Below are 10,316 nucleotides of genomic sequence, written 5' to 3'. Positions count from 1 at the left end.
AGTGTGAAGAAGTACACCCCTGCAGGGTTAATGATCTATTCGAATAGCCGCGTCCGCGGATATGGACCACTTGTAATGCTTACATTGTTCATAGATAACTTGAAGTGGATACTCTTAAATGTGCAAGATAAGCGTGAGTGCTATGGACGGCCTTCTCATAGGGAGACGGGAGCGGATCCATAGTGGTGTATTGATATGGTGAATATGTGGACTCGTGTGCGCTTTCTCACCTCAAAGAAAACACTAGTAGTCGTAATACAGGACAACCACCGAGTCAAAGCTGGCTTGTTGTAGTTAAACTCCATAACCCCCTTGTTGATACTGATGCATATGTAGCTAGTTCTGATGTACGTCTTGCTGAGTACATTTGTACTCATGTTTGCTTAATTTATGTTTTTGCGGAGAGACTTCAGTCTCACTAGTAGTTCCACGGGGGCTTCGACAATTAGCTTGGGAATCCTAGACAGAGGTTTGGCTCATTTGGAGGGTCTTATAGATAAACATGCTTCCTAGCCTTCTTTCTTTTCAGATGTCTGTACTCAGACATGTTTATGCTTCCGCCTATGCTTGTTGCTTGCATGACTTGAATGATGGGTCATCAGACCCAAGTTTGTAATATCTGGCTCCTTAGATCCTATTGAATAAATACTTTGAGTCGCCGAGTTTTGTTGTGATGCCATGTTGTATTTACACATATCAAGCATATTGTGTGTATGTTATTGAAATGCTTGGTATGTGTGGGATCCGACACCTAGTTGTTTATTCTTGGTAGCCTTCCTTATGGGGAAATGTCTCCTACTGCTTCCACTGAGCCATGGTAGTTCGCAACTGCTCCGGAACACTTACGTTGGCCGACATGTATCCTTCTTTGTTCCTGTGTCTCTCCCTTTGTGGAAATGTCACGCGTTGTTTCTTTAAGTCCTTGAAGCTTGCTACAAATTGGGATCATACTTTGATGATCGACACGTTCATTGTTGGGTTATGTATGCATGTCCCTGTAAGTTTGTGCCACCTTGGGTTTACGACTAGTCATGTCGCCCGGGTTCTCTGTCATATGGATGCTAGCGACACAATCATATACGTGAGCCAAAAGGCGTAAACGGTCCCGGCCGAGGTAAGACTGCAGCCGTGGAAATACTGTGCGTGAGGCCGCAAAGTGATATGATGTGTTACATGCTAGATCGGTGTGACTTAGGATCGGGGTCCTGACAAGGCTGAACATCGTTTCGGTAATTCTGATCAGTTTTGCTCGGTGATTCCGAGATGAAGTAATTTCATCACAGAAACTTGGTCAGGCCATCTCGGTGGGACCGAGGGCCGTTTCGGTTAGACCGAAAAGCTAGGGTTTTGGCTATGGTAGTAGTAGGGTCATCTCAATGGGTCCAAAATGGAATATATCGGTGGGACCGAAATGATGAATTAGGGTTTTGGACATATGTGATTTGGGAAAGTGACTGAGGGTTTTTGGAGCAATATCAGTGAGCACTTGAGCAACAACCTCATCAACAATACCTCACCCGCTTTTAATAGCATTGGGTTTCCCAAGGGACTCAATGTGATCTTGGATCACGAAACCAAAAATGTAGAGTCTTGGGGTAGCCAAATTTGTTCTTCACATTTTGAGGGGTCCACATCCATTAGTCCATGCCAAACCATTTATTGATCTTTTCTGAAATCTAACATCAATGTTCATTAGATCAATGACATATATTGTTATTAATTACCAAAACCACCCCGCGGGTTAGTTGCACTTTCAGCTGTACGGAGGACTGTTCGAGGGGCTGTCGAAGGAGAAAATCCTCGCGGTTGGGAGGTTGTAAATTCCTAGCTCTGGGGATCTGCACAAACGATCTTCACTAACTTTACTTCCGCTGCTATGAGTCGGTAATGATCAGATCAAATCTTGTTTGCATCTTCATAGTGGTCCTGGGCATGCAGGCAATACGGAATTTTTTGTTTCTTGTCGCGTTAGCAAATAAAGGGGGATCCAACACTGTACAAACGCGGATCGGATGGCAGTGCCACCACCAGCCAAAATTTCGGTCGGTCGACCGACACCGAGCAGCCGCCATCCTATATGACCTTCGTTGCTTCGATTCATCAAGTAAAACCATAGACAAAGCTCGAAGGGGCGCGACTAATTGGTCCCGCTTGTGTTCCACATATCATGGTTTTGGAAAATTTCTAGAAGGTTTATGAGTTGTTCAGATTTTCTTTTTTTCTTTTTCTTGTTGCTTCTTTTACCAGTTTTCTTATGTTTTTTCTTTTATCATTTTTCTTTTCCAAAATGTTCCATTTTCAATAAATGTTCAGAATTTTCAAAATTTGTTCATATTTTTCAAAAATAATAGCATTTCCAAAATTTGTTTGAGATTTTCAAGTTTTGTTCCCCTTTTCAAATTTTGTTCACAAATTCCAAAAAATGTTCCGTTTTTATTTTTTTTAGAATTTCAAAAAATATCTGTGTTATCAAAATGTGTTCGCTAATTCAAAAATTGTTCCTACTTTCATAATTAATTCATGAATTAAAAAATGGATTTTAAAAAATGTTCGTGGTCTAGAACAATGTTCTCAGTTTTAGAAAATGTTCTCGTTTCCCAAATAGTAGTACTTAGAACATTCGAAAACAATTCGTGTTTTCAAAATATATATTCACTTTTATGAAAAATATTCATTTTTCTCAAAAAAGTTTGAAATAGAAAAAAGGACTAAAAAATGATTGCTATAGCGACCCGGTGTCTACAGTGCCCGGTTCGCTACAATGGACTACCACAATGAACAGGGACACTACAGTGGTGGCCGCTATAGTGAATCGGATTGCTAAAGGGAGTGTTTGGTTTCCGACGTGGCTTCAAGCTACATCCCATGAGGGCTCCTGAGTGAGTGTGACCTGATTGAGTTGATGTAAAGATGAGTCAAGTCATGGCAAAAATATCTGTACATTTGATTTAAATATATTTTCCTAAACAAAGATGAACTTTTTTGAATTCACAAACCTCTTTTTAAAAATCTGTAGGTAAAAAACCCGACAGGTTTTGTTATGAGAACATCACACCAGTGGTAGCAAAAAAAGAGGTATTAAATCAGCCACAAACAGTTTTTCTCCCATAAACCTATACGTCTAGGGCAAGCTCTCCCCCTCAGACATCATCGGCAAGCCCGTAAAATCGCCTCGCCTCTGCCAGCTGCTCAAGCGGCCACTGGCAGGGAGGGGAATCCCGGTGCCTCCGTTCCGGTTAGTAGTTTAGTTTAGGATTTTTTTTAGTCCTTCTAGGTGTGGCGGAAGGCGACACTTCTTGTTCGAGTTTGTCCTTAGGCTCCGGTTCTCCTCGAGTTCGTCCATCTAGATGTAATCAACGGAGCTTCAGCGTAGATTCTACCATCTCCTTGGTGTGGTGAGGTTAGGGTTTCTCGTCATCTGGTGAGATTTGATGTCGTGTGCTTCAGATCTATGCAAGGGTTTAACGGCGATGACTGCGGCTCTAGGGCACTCGTACTTAGGGGTATGTGCATGAAAACTTCCCAACTGTCGTCCAAAATAACGGGAGCGGCGACAGCGGTGTGTCGGCGGCTCGTTCTGGCGGTAGTAGTTTCGGTGGTGTCAGATTATCGATATAATTTTATTATGTTTGAGATGATTTTTACTTCCAGTGAATTTTTATATCAGATCTAATGCTTTTTGCACACATAAAAAGCACACTAGTAAATAAAACAAGTAGACACTGAGAGAGCGAATGAGCACATAGCAGCACAGACTTGAGCGAGCGTTAATGCAACGGGCCAATGCAAGCGAAACCCTTGGCGCTGGTTCGCCATCTGGAGCGCCACACACACCGGGGAGAGGTCTCAATCTCCCTCCTGACTTCCAGATCTGACTCATGAGCGAAGCTTGCAGACCGTTCGTGCAGCGATATGTCATGCCTTCGACCTCCTATATGGTGAGCTAGGCGCCGAAAACCTGTGAAGCGCGGAACCCCTCGCTCTAGTATTTGAAAAATGTTGAACAAGTATTTAAAAAATATTAAGCAAGCATCCAGACAATGTTCAACGTGTATAGAAAAATTGTTGATCATGTATTTACAAAATGTTAAAAAACTGATCATGTATATAAAAATGTTAATCAAGCACTTGAAAAAAATGTTGGACAAGTATTTGAAAAATGATAGTCAAGCATTTGGGAAATGTTAAATGTGCATATAAAAAATGTTGACCATGTATTAAATAAATGATGAAAAAAATTGTTCATGTATATAAAAATTAAATCGAGCATTTGAAAAAATGGTGAACCAGTGTTTGAAAAACATTAATCAAGTGTTTGCAAAATGTTAAATGTGTATAAAAAATATTTACCATGTATTCAAAAAATGTGATCTTTTTATTTGAAAACTCTTAATCAAGCATTTTAAAAATGCTAAAAATGTATACAAGAAAACCCAATTTTTGAAAACCTTCAAACATGTATTTGAAAACAAAGAAAAAATAGAGAAAAAGTAGAAAACAAAAGAAAAACAAAAAGCAAAGGAAAACTAGACCGTGTCAGCTCAAGTAGGGTGTGCCATACATTTCATCAATAATCATACACTAGCACAATGGTTAGCTGTTGTGCTTATTACCCAGGAGACAAGCGATCGAATTTTCCAAAGAATGTATGAATTTTAAAATATATTCATAAATTTGAAATTGTTCAATTTAAAAAAAGTTCATGAATTTTATAAAAAATATACTACTGTTAGAAAATGTTCCTGATTTCAAAAGAGGTTATGATTTCAAAATATGTCGAGGAATCAGAAATACATTCTCATATTTAAAAACTAAAAATAAATATAACAAAAATAAAAAATGAAAAAGGAAATAATAAATATTTAATATAAATAAAAAGTAAAAACATAAAAAATAGATAAAAATAAATAAAGAAATAATCAAAAGGAATAATAAAAAACCGGTTCAGTGGAATGGTCCGGCCCATACGAATATGGATGTGAGTTAAGGAGGTACGCTCTAGGTTGCCGATCGGCCGCGCAAGCTATATCTCGTATTAGGCAAGATAGAAGCTACTCTCATATCGGAGTCTACATGTTTAGACAAAAAAGGTTTACAGATTTCACCAATTTTTTCTTTCTTTTTCTGTATGTCTTCTTTCAGTTTTCTTTTGTTTCATTATTTGTTTCTCTCTTTGGTATTTTTAGTTTATGGTTTTCATTATTTATTTTTCCTTTTTTTTCCTATTTGCTGTGTTTCTCTTAAGGTTTTATTGGTTTTCTTTCATTTTCAATGTTTTTCATTTTTATATTTTCTTTACAGTTTTATTTTTTTATTTGCTCTTGTTTTTCTATTTTTATTTACAATACTTGTTTTTCATAAATCTATAATATTATTTGTACACGTTCAAAATATCCTAAATACATGATCAACATTTTTTTCTAATATATGTTTTGACGTCTACTTTATTTGACGATTCTACATTTTTTTTCATATAAGTAAGGAATATATTTTTAGACATGTCCAACATTTTTTGAATACATGATAAACATTGTTTCAAATATAAGTACTGATGTGTATTTTTCATGCACATTGTACATTATTTATACACATATGAAACATTTATTCTTATACACTGTTACCTTGTCTAAATAAATGATTAACATTTTTTATATATACGTGTTTAAGGTCGCTTTTTTCATACATGCTGTACATTTTTTCTATATATGTAGAACATTTTTTGCACACTTTTTAAATACATGATTGCCAAATTTTTTGAACTTGCTTTTTTTGCATTTGTTTAATATGCATTAAATTTTGTTTTTTCAATATGTGCCAAACATTCTTAAATGTCACTAACATTTCTTGTGAATGCCATAATTTATTTTTGAAAATTACGCTAACAATTTTTTTTACATTGCACTAACATTTTAAAACTTCATGATTTAGAAAAAAAAATTGTATGTATTTACATTATTTCTAAAAAATACAAATAAAAAAATAGATCAAACAAGTGAATGGAAAAACTGACAGAAACGAACGAACAGAAAATAAAAGCCTACATCTGTGTCCCTAATGACGGCCAGTAATGCGTTCCTTGAGGCTCCCGTTACTATCCCATAGTTAGATTCACGTCTAAACCTGAGCTCTCTCAGAGCTCAGGCAATTTGGGCCGTCCGATCAAAATCCACTCGCGACACAGACCGTCGGATCTCGATCCAAATCGCTGTGGGTCGTTGGATATTTACCCGATCAACTTAGCCGTCGGAATGTAATATCCTTGCTCCCACCAGGGCATTTTGGTCATTTCATATATGGGTATAAAACTGCAGCAGCACCGTGAGTGGAAAACCTAGCCGTCTCCTCCCGCACTCGCGCCCCTCTATCCTCTTCCTCCCCCACCTCGCGCCGCCACCCTTGCCTCCTCCCGTCCCGTCGGACGTCTTCCTTCCCTCCCGCATGCCGTCCTCCACCTCTTGCATCTCATCCGCATCGAACCCTAGAAACCGATGAGGAGGCCGAGCCGCCATCCGCCGCCGGCCGTCGACACCTCCTGTTCGACCACATAGAGGGAGCACCAGACTATCGTCCTTGCGTTCGTGCTCCTCCAGGAAGAAGACGACCCAAGGTGAGCCGCATCCGATCCATCTTGCGGAGGTAGCGGTGAGCGCTCTCTCCACTCCCCCCTCACTCTCTCTCTCTCTCTCTGACCATTGTTTCTCCCGAACTGCAGGAGACGAATGAGTTGGGCTCGGATGTTGCTGGCCGCCGGTTGTCTGCAACAGGAATGCTCCCCTGCCACGACTTTCTCACAGGTCCTTCCTTTCGTATCTTCAAGGTATATTGATTCTTCAAGTTAGATCGAGTCTGTTCCATATGCATATATACAACCAGAATCTATTCACAACAAGCTGGGTTTGAAGTATGCTTTTGTTCCAGTTGCCGAGTTGAAGTATCACCCGGGTTTCTGTGACGATCTTCTGAGGTGGAAATGCTCTGTTTCTACAAACTGCAGGCGCAATCTCGTATTGTATTGTTAGTGGTGATTCAGGCTAATTTTTCTCTTTATGCCCTGATATTTCTTTTTAAGTTAGACATTACAATCTTAGAAGCCTTCCATGACAAAGATAGCCCTTTGTAAATTTTGCTTCTACAAGTATACTTTTGATGGCCATGCCCCCTGATTGTCAGTATATATTTGGCTTATGTCAGTATACTCTACATAATATGTCTGGATGGGTGTTCTTATATGAGATATTTGTGGTAAGTAGTTAAATCACTCCTACGGAGTGTATATCTATTTTAACCTAGTTTGAGGAATGACCAACCGGATGGCTTCTGCAACTTTTGGTTCAATTCTTGGTTATTTCATCCTCACCACATGATGTTTGTTGTTTATTCTTCTTACCCGCATCGTACATCTGGTTAATGTTGCTATATTAGCCAATCTATTTTGGCATATGCAGTGCATCTCTACCTATGTTTACGTGTCATCCTTGCCTTACTAAGTTACCATGGAAACACTCAGGTGTTGTTTTCTCCCATGTATATATGTATATGTAGATGCCCTCTACTTTGGCACCATCATCTGGGAGGGGTTTGTACTAATGATGGCCCTATAAAGCACACCAACTTTGTTTTTCTTGATGCACAAGTGCCTTTCTGGCCTTTCCTCTTTATCTTCCTTGGTGAGTCTTTTGTCTCTTTAACTGGGCCTTTAAACATGTGGTTACAATCGTATTCGTATGTTTTGGTGGTTCGGAATAGTAGTATCTAGCACCGTGATAATCCTGCATACTGATTATCCCTTTTTTGATAATTGTCTTTAGCTTTGTATATCAAACGATTCAACATTTTCGTTTGTATTCTAGGCAATTTACTAATTATAAAAACAAATCTTACAATTGCAGTCTTACAAACAGTTCATGAGGCTTCCTGCAATATTTCTTTTTTGCACGTATCTATGAAACTATAGTTGTTCCGCTGTTTTCCCCATGTTAGGCCAAGCGGACCAATGGCAATCTTAACCTCATAGGTTAGTCTTATTCCTTAATTTATTTCATCATTTTTCTGATTTAGATACTATAAATTAGTCATGCATTCTTAAAGATTGAAATGCTGGTCCAGGGAAAACATCTGGTTAGTCGACATGAACCTCATGTTTGATTGAGTTTGAAATCTAATGGAACAAAAACTAGCGATGTATATAGTTGAATTAAAGTATGGAGAACCCCATTCAGTTTGAGGCAATAAATAAGGTCCCATATTTGATAAATTTGCTTGATTTCTCATGTTACTTACTGTAGCTCTTAAATAAGATCTTGAGATGTAATTTTAGAAAATAGTTGGTACTCACATGTTTGCTTTCCCTGCTACCGTCTTGCTTTCCCTGCTACTCACTTTCTTTCTTAATAGTGTAATTGTCTTTGCTTCATCTGTATAGATGCTAGCTATTTTATTATGAGTTGCTGCTACAAGAGAACTAATGGTTGATTGCTATATTCACCCTTCCTCACTTTCATCTATATATGTCGTTGCTTTTTCATTCTTGCTGAGTGGGTCAATTACATTTGATGAACAAGCTGCATATTCCTTTTTATACCATTGTGCTCTATTTAGTTTTGCTTCCATCAACCAATAACTGATTGGGTGGCATGCCATGAAAATGGCGAAGAAAAGCAGTGTGTAAAATATTAGAAAGAAAAGCAAAAAGGTCCATGGAAAATATTAAACTTCTCCCTGTTTTATTTATATCGGCAAGAACTTGGGCATGATTCCTTCTTCCCCTGAATACTAAGCTTATTTATTTTCTTGGTGTTAGATTACTAATGTGGAGAAATATAATTCTTATTGATGGTTGCTCGATGGCGTTGAGCATCATGTAAGGTCATTAGAAGTCATAGATGGATCAACATATTCTTCCGCTGCTAATTAGCATGTTTGGTCTATTTTATTTCAAACATATATATTATTCACCAAGGCACCTGCCTACTTTCATAATGATGTTATAACGTTAGGCGTTAGGTCATTAGAAGTCATAGATGAATCAACATATTCTTCCGCTGCTAATTAGCATGTTTGGTCCATTTATTTCAAACATATCTATGACTCACCAAGGCTCCTTCCTACTTTCATGATGATGTTATCCCATAGTTACATTGGTGTCTGAAAGTGAGCCTTCTCTTAACTCACTTTATCTGCAGTAAATGAAACCTAGAGGTGGAGGGGTTTGGATGATCTGTAGTCAAAGGATACCATCGAACAAGTGGATGCGCAATGGCGCAAGGAGGGTCTCCCCGGAGCAGAGGTAGAGGATGTTACCAGTTGCATCTCTCTCTGACCTGAAGCCCACCTTGGCATGGATGTGACCAGCGTTGATCCCCAACATTGGCAAGCACTGTAAGGTCCCTCTTCTTATGTTTCTGGTGCACATATACCACATATGTTCATATGTACAGTGCTAAAATGCTTTATTAACCAATTACTTCTGCAGCTTTTTCGTCAGGACTGTACTCATTCAGGGGAAAGTTTAATTAGGACTTCGAAACCTCTTTTGTATCCTTAGACCCAGGTAGATTGTAGACAAAAAGAGAAATTTAAATAAATTGCCCCTTGCACACTAATTCTTAGATCCAGGTTGATTGTTATCTCTTCATTATATCATTATTACTCGCTCCTTCCTACTTATTTTTCAGTGAAGAATTAAATCTGTCATGTTCTTGCACTATTTATTTTTATTTTAGCACCAAAGATATTGTATGGAGTTGCTATTCCTCTAAAGCTTTGTTTTTTCATCATATGAATCTATCCATATGATGCGGAGTCTGGCTGCTCTGAGTTTGATGAGTTCCCTTGTTTCTGCCCATCTGATGATACCGATGGCAACTGCGGTGCAAGCCGCTTTGATGAAGATTTCCTCTTCGACGAGAATGACTGAACTTCAGGCACAAGAAAGGAACTGATGCCCTTTTGGTTTATTACCAAGCTTTGCTTAAGTGTCGTGCTTAGCTTTGGTGCCACTATGAAAGTGTGCTGAATTAGTGCAGTATGCACCTGTCCAACCTTAGTGTAAATTATTTGTAATCAGTACTCTCAACCAGTGTTCTAGATGGATGATAGTAGGCAATGTATATCTCCATAAGACTACTACCCCTTGGCTATCGCGCTGCTAGTCTAGTTGTTTATGCAAACGGGCGCCTGAAGCTCCACACGCTAGGCCGACCCATATGACGTTTTTCTTTCAATGTCTTTAACATCCTAAAAGTTTGCATGGCTATTCTAGTATCGTACCAGCGACCTCTCTCGTCGAGGTAGCATTGTATAACCACCACGCCGCC

General features: G+C 38.7%; 1 long non-coding RNA gene across 5 annotated transcripts; it reads left to right on the top strand.

The window, feature by feature from the left end:
- Positions 1-6,340: 6,340 nt before the first annotated feature.
- LOC125552471 (uncharacterized) lies at positions 6,341-9,634 on the top strand. Of its 5 annotated transcripts, none has more exons than XR_007303623.2 (5): positions 6,341-6,607; positions 6,713-6,817; positions 6,919-7,667; positions 7,890-9,378; positions 9,473-9,634. It is a non-coding gene; the product is annotated as an uncharacterized LOC125552471 (long non-coding RNA). The 5 variants fall into 5 exon arrangements; XR_007303625.2 differs by having other exon boundaries at positions 6,919-8,014; positions 8,801-9,378; XR_007303622.2 differs by having other exon boundaries at positions 6,919-8,860; positions 9,183-9,378.
- Positions 9,635-10,316: the final 682 nt, after the last annotated feature.

The sequence above is a fragment of the Triticum urartu genome, chromosome 4A (assembly GCF_056163025.1).
Source record: "Triticum urartu cultivar PI428250 chromosome 4A, HENAU_Tu73, whole genome shotgun sequence".
Lineage (NCBI taxonomy): Eukaryota > Viridiplantae > Streptophyta > Magnoliopsida > Poales > Poaceae > Triticum > Triticum urartu.
This window is presented reverse-complemented; position numbering and strand designations above follow the sequence as displayed.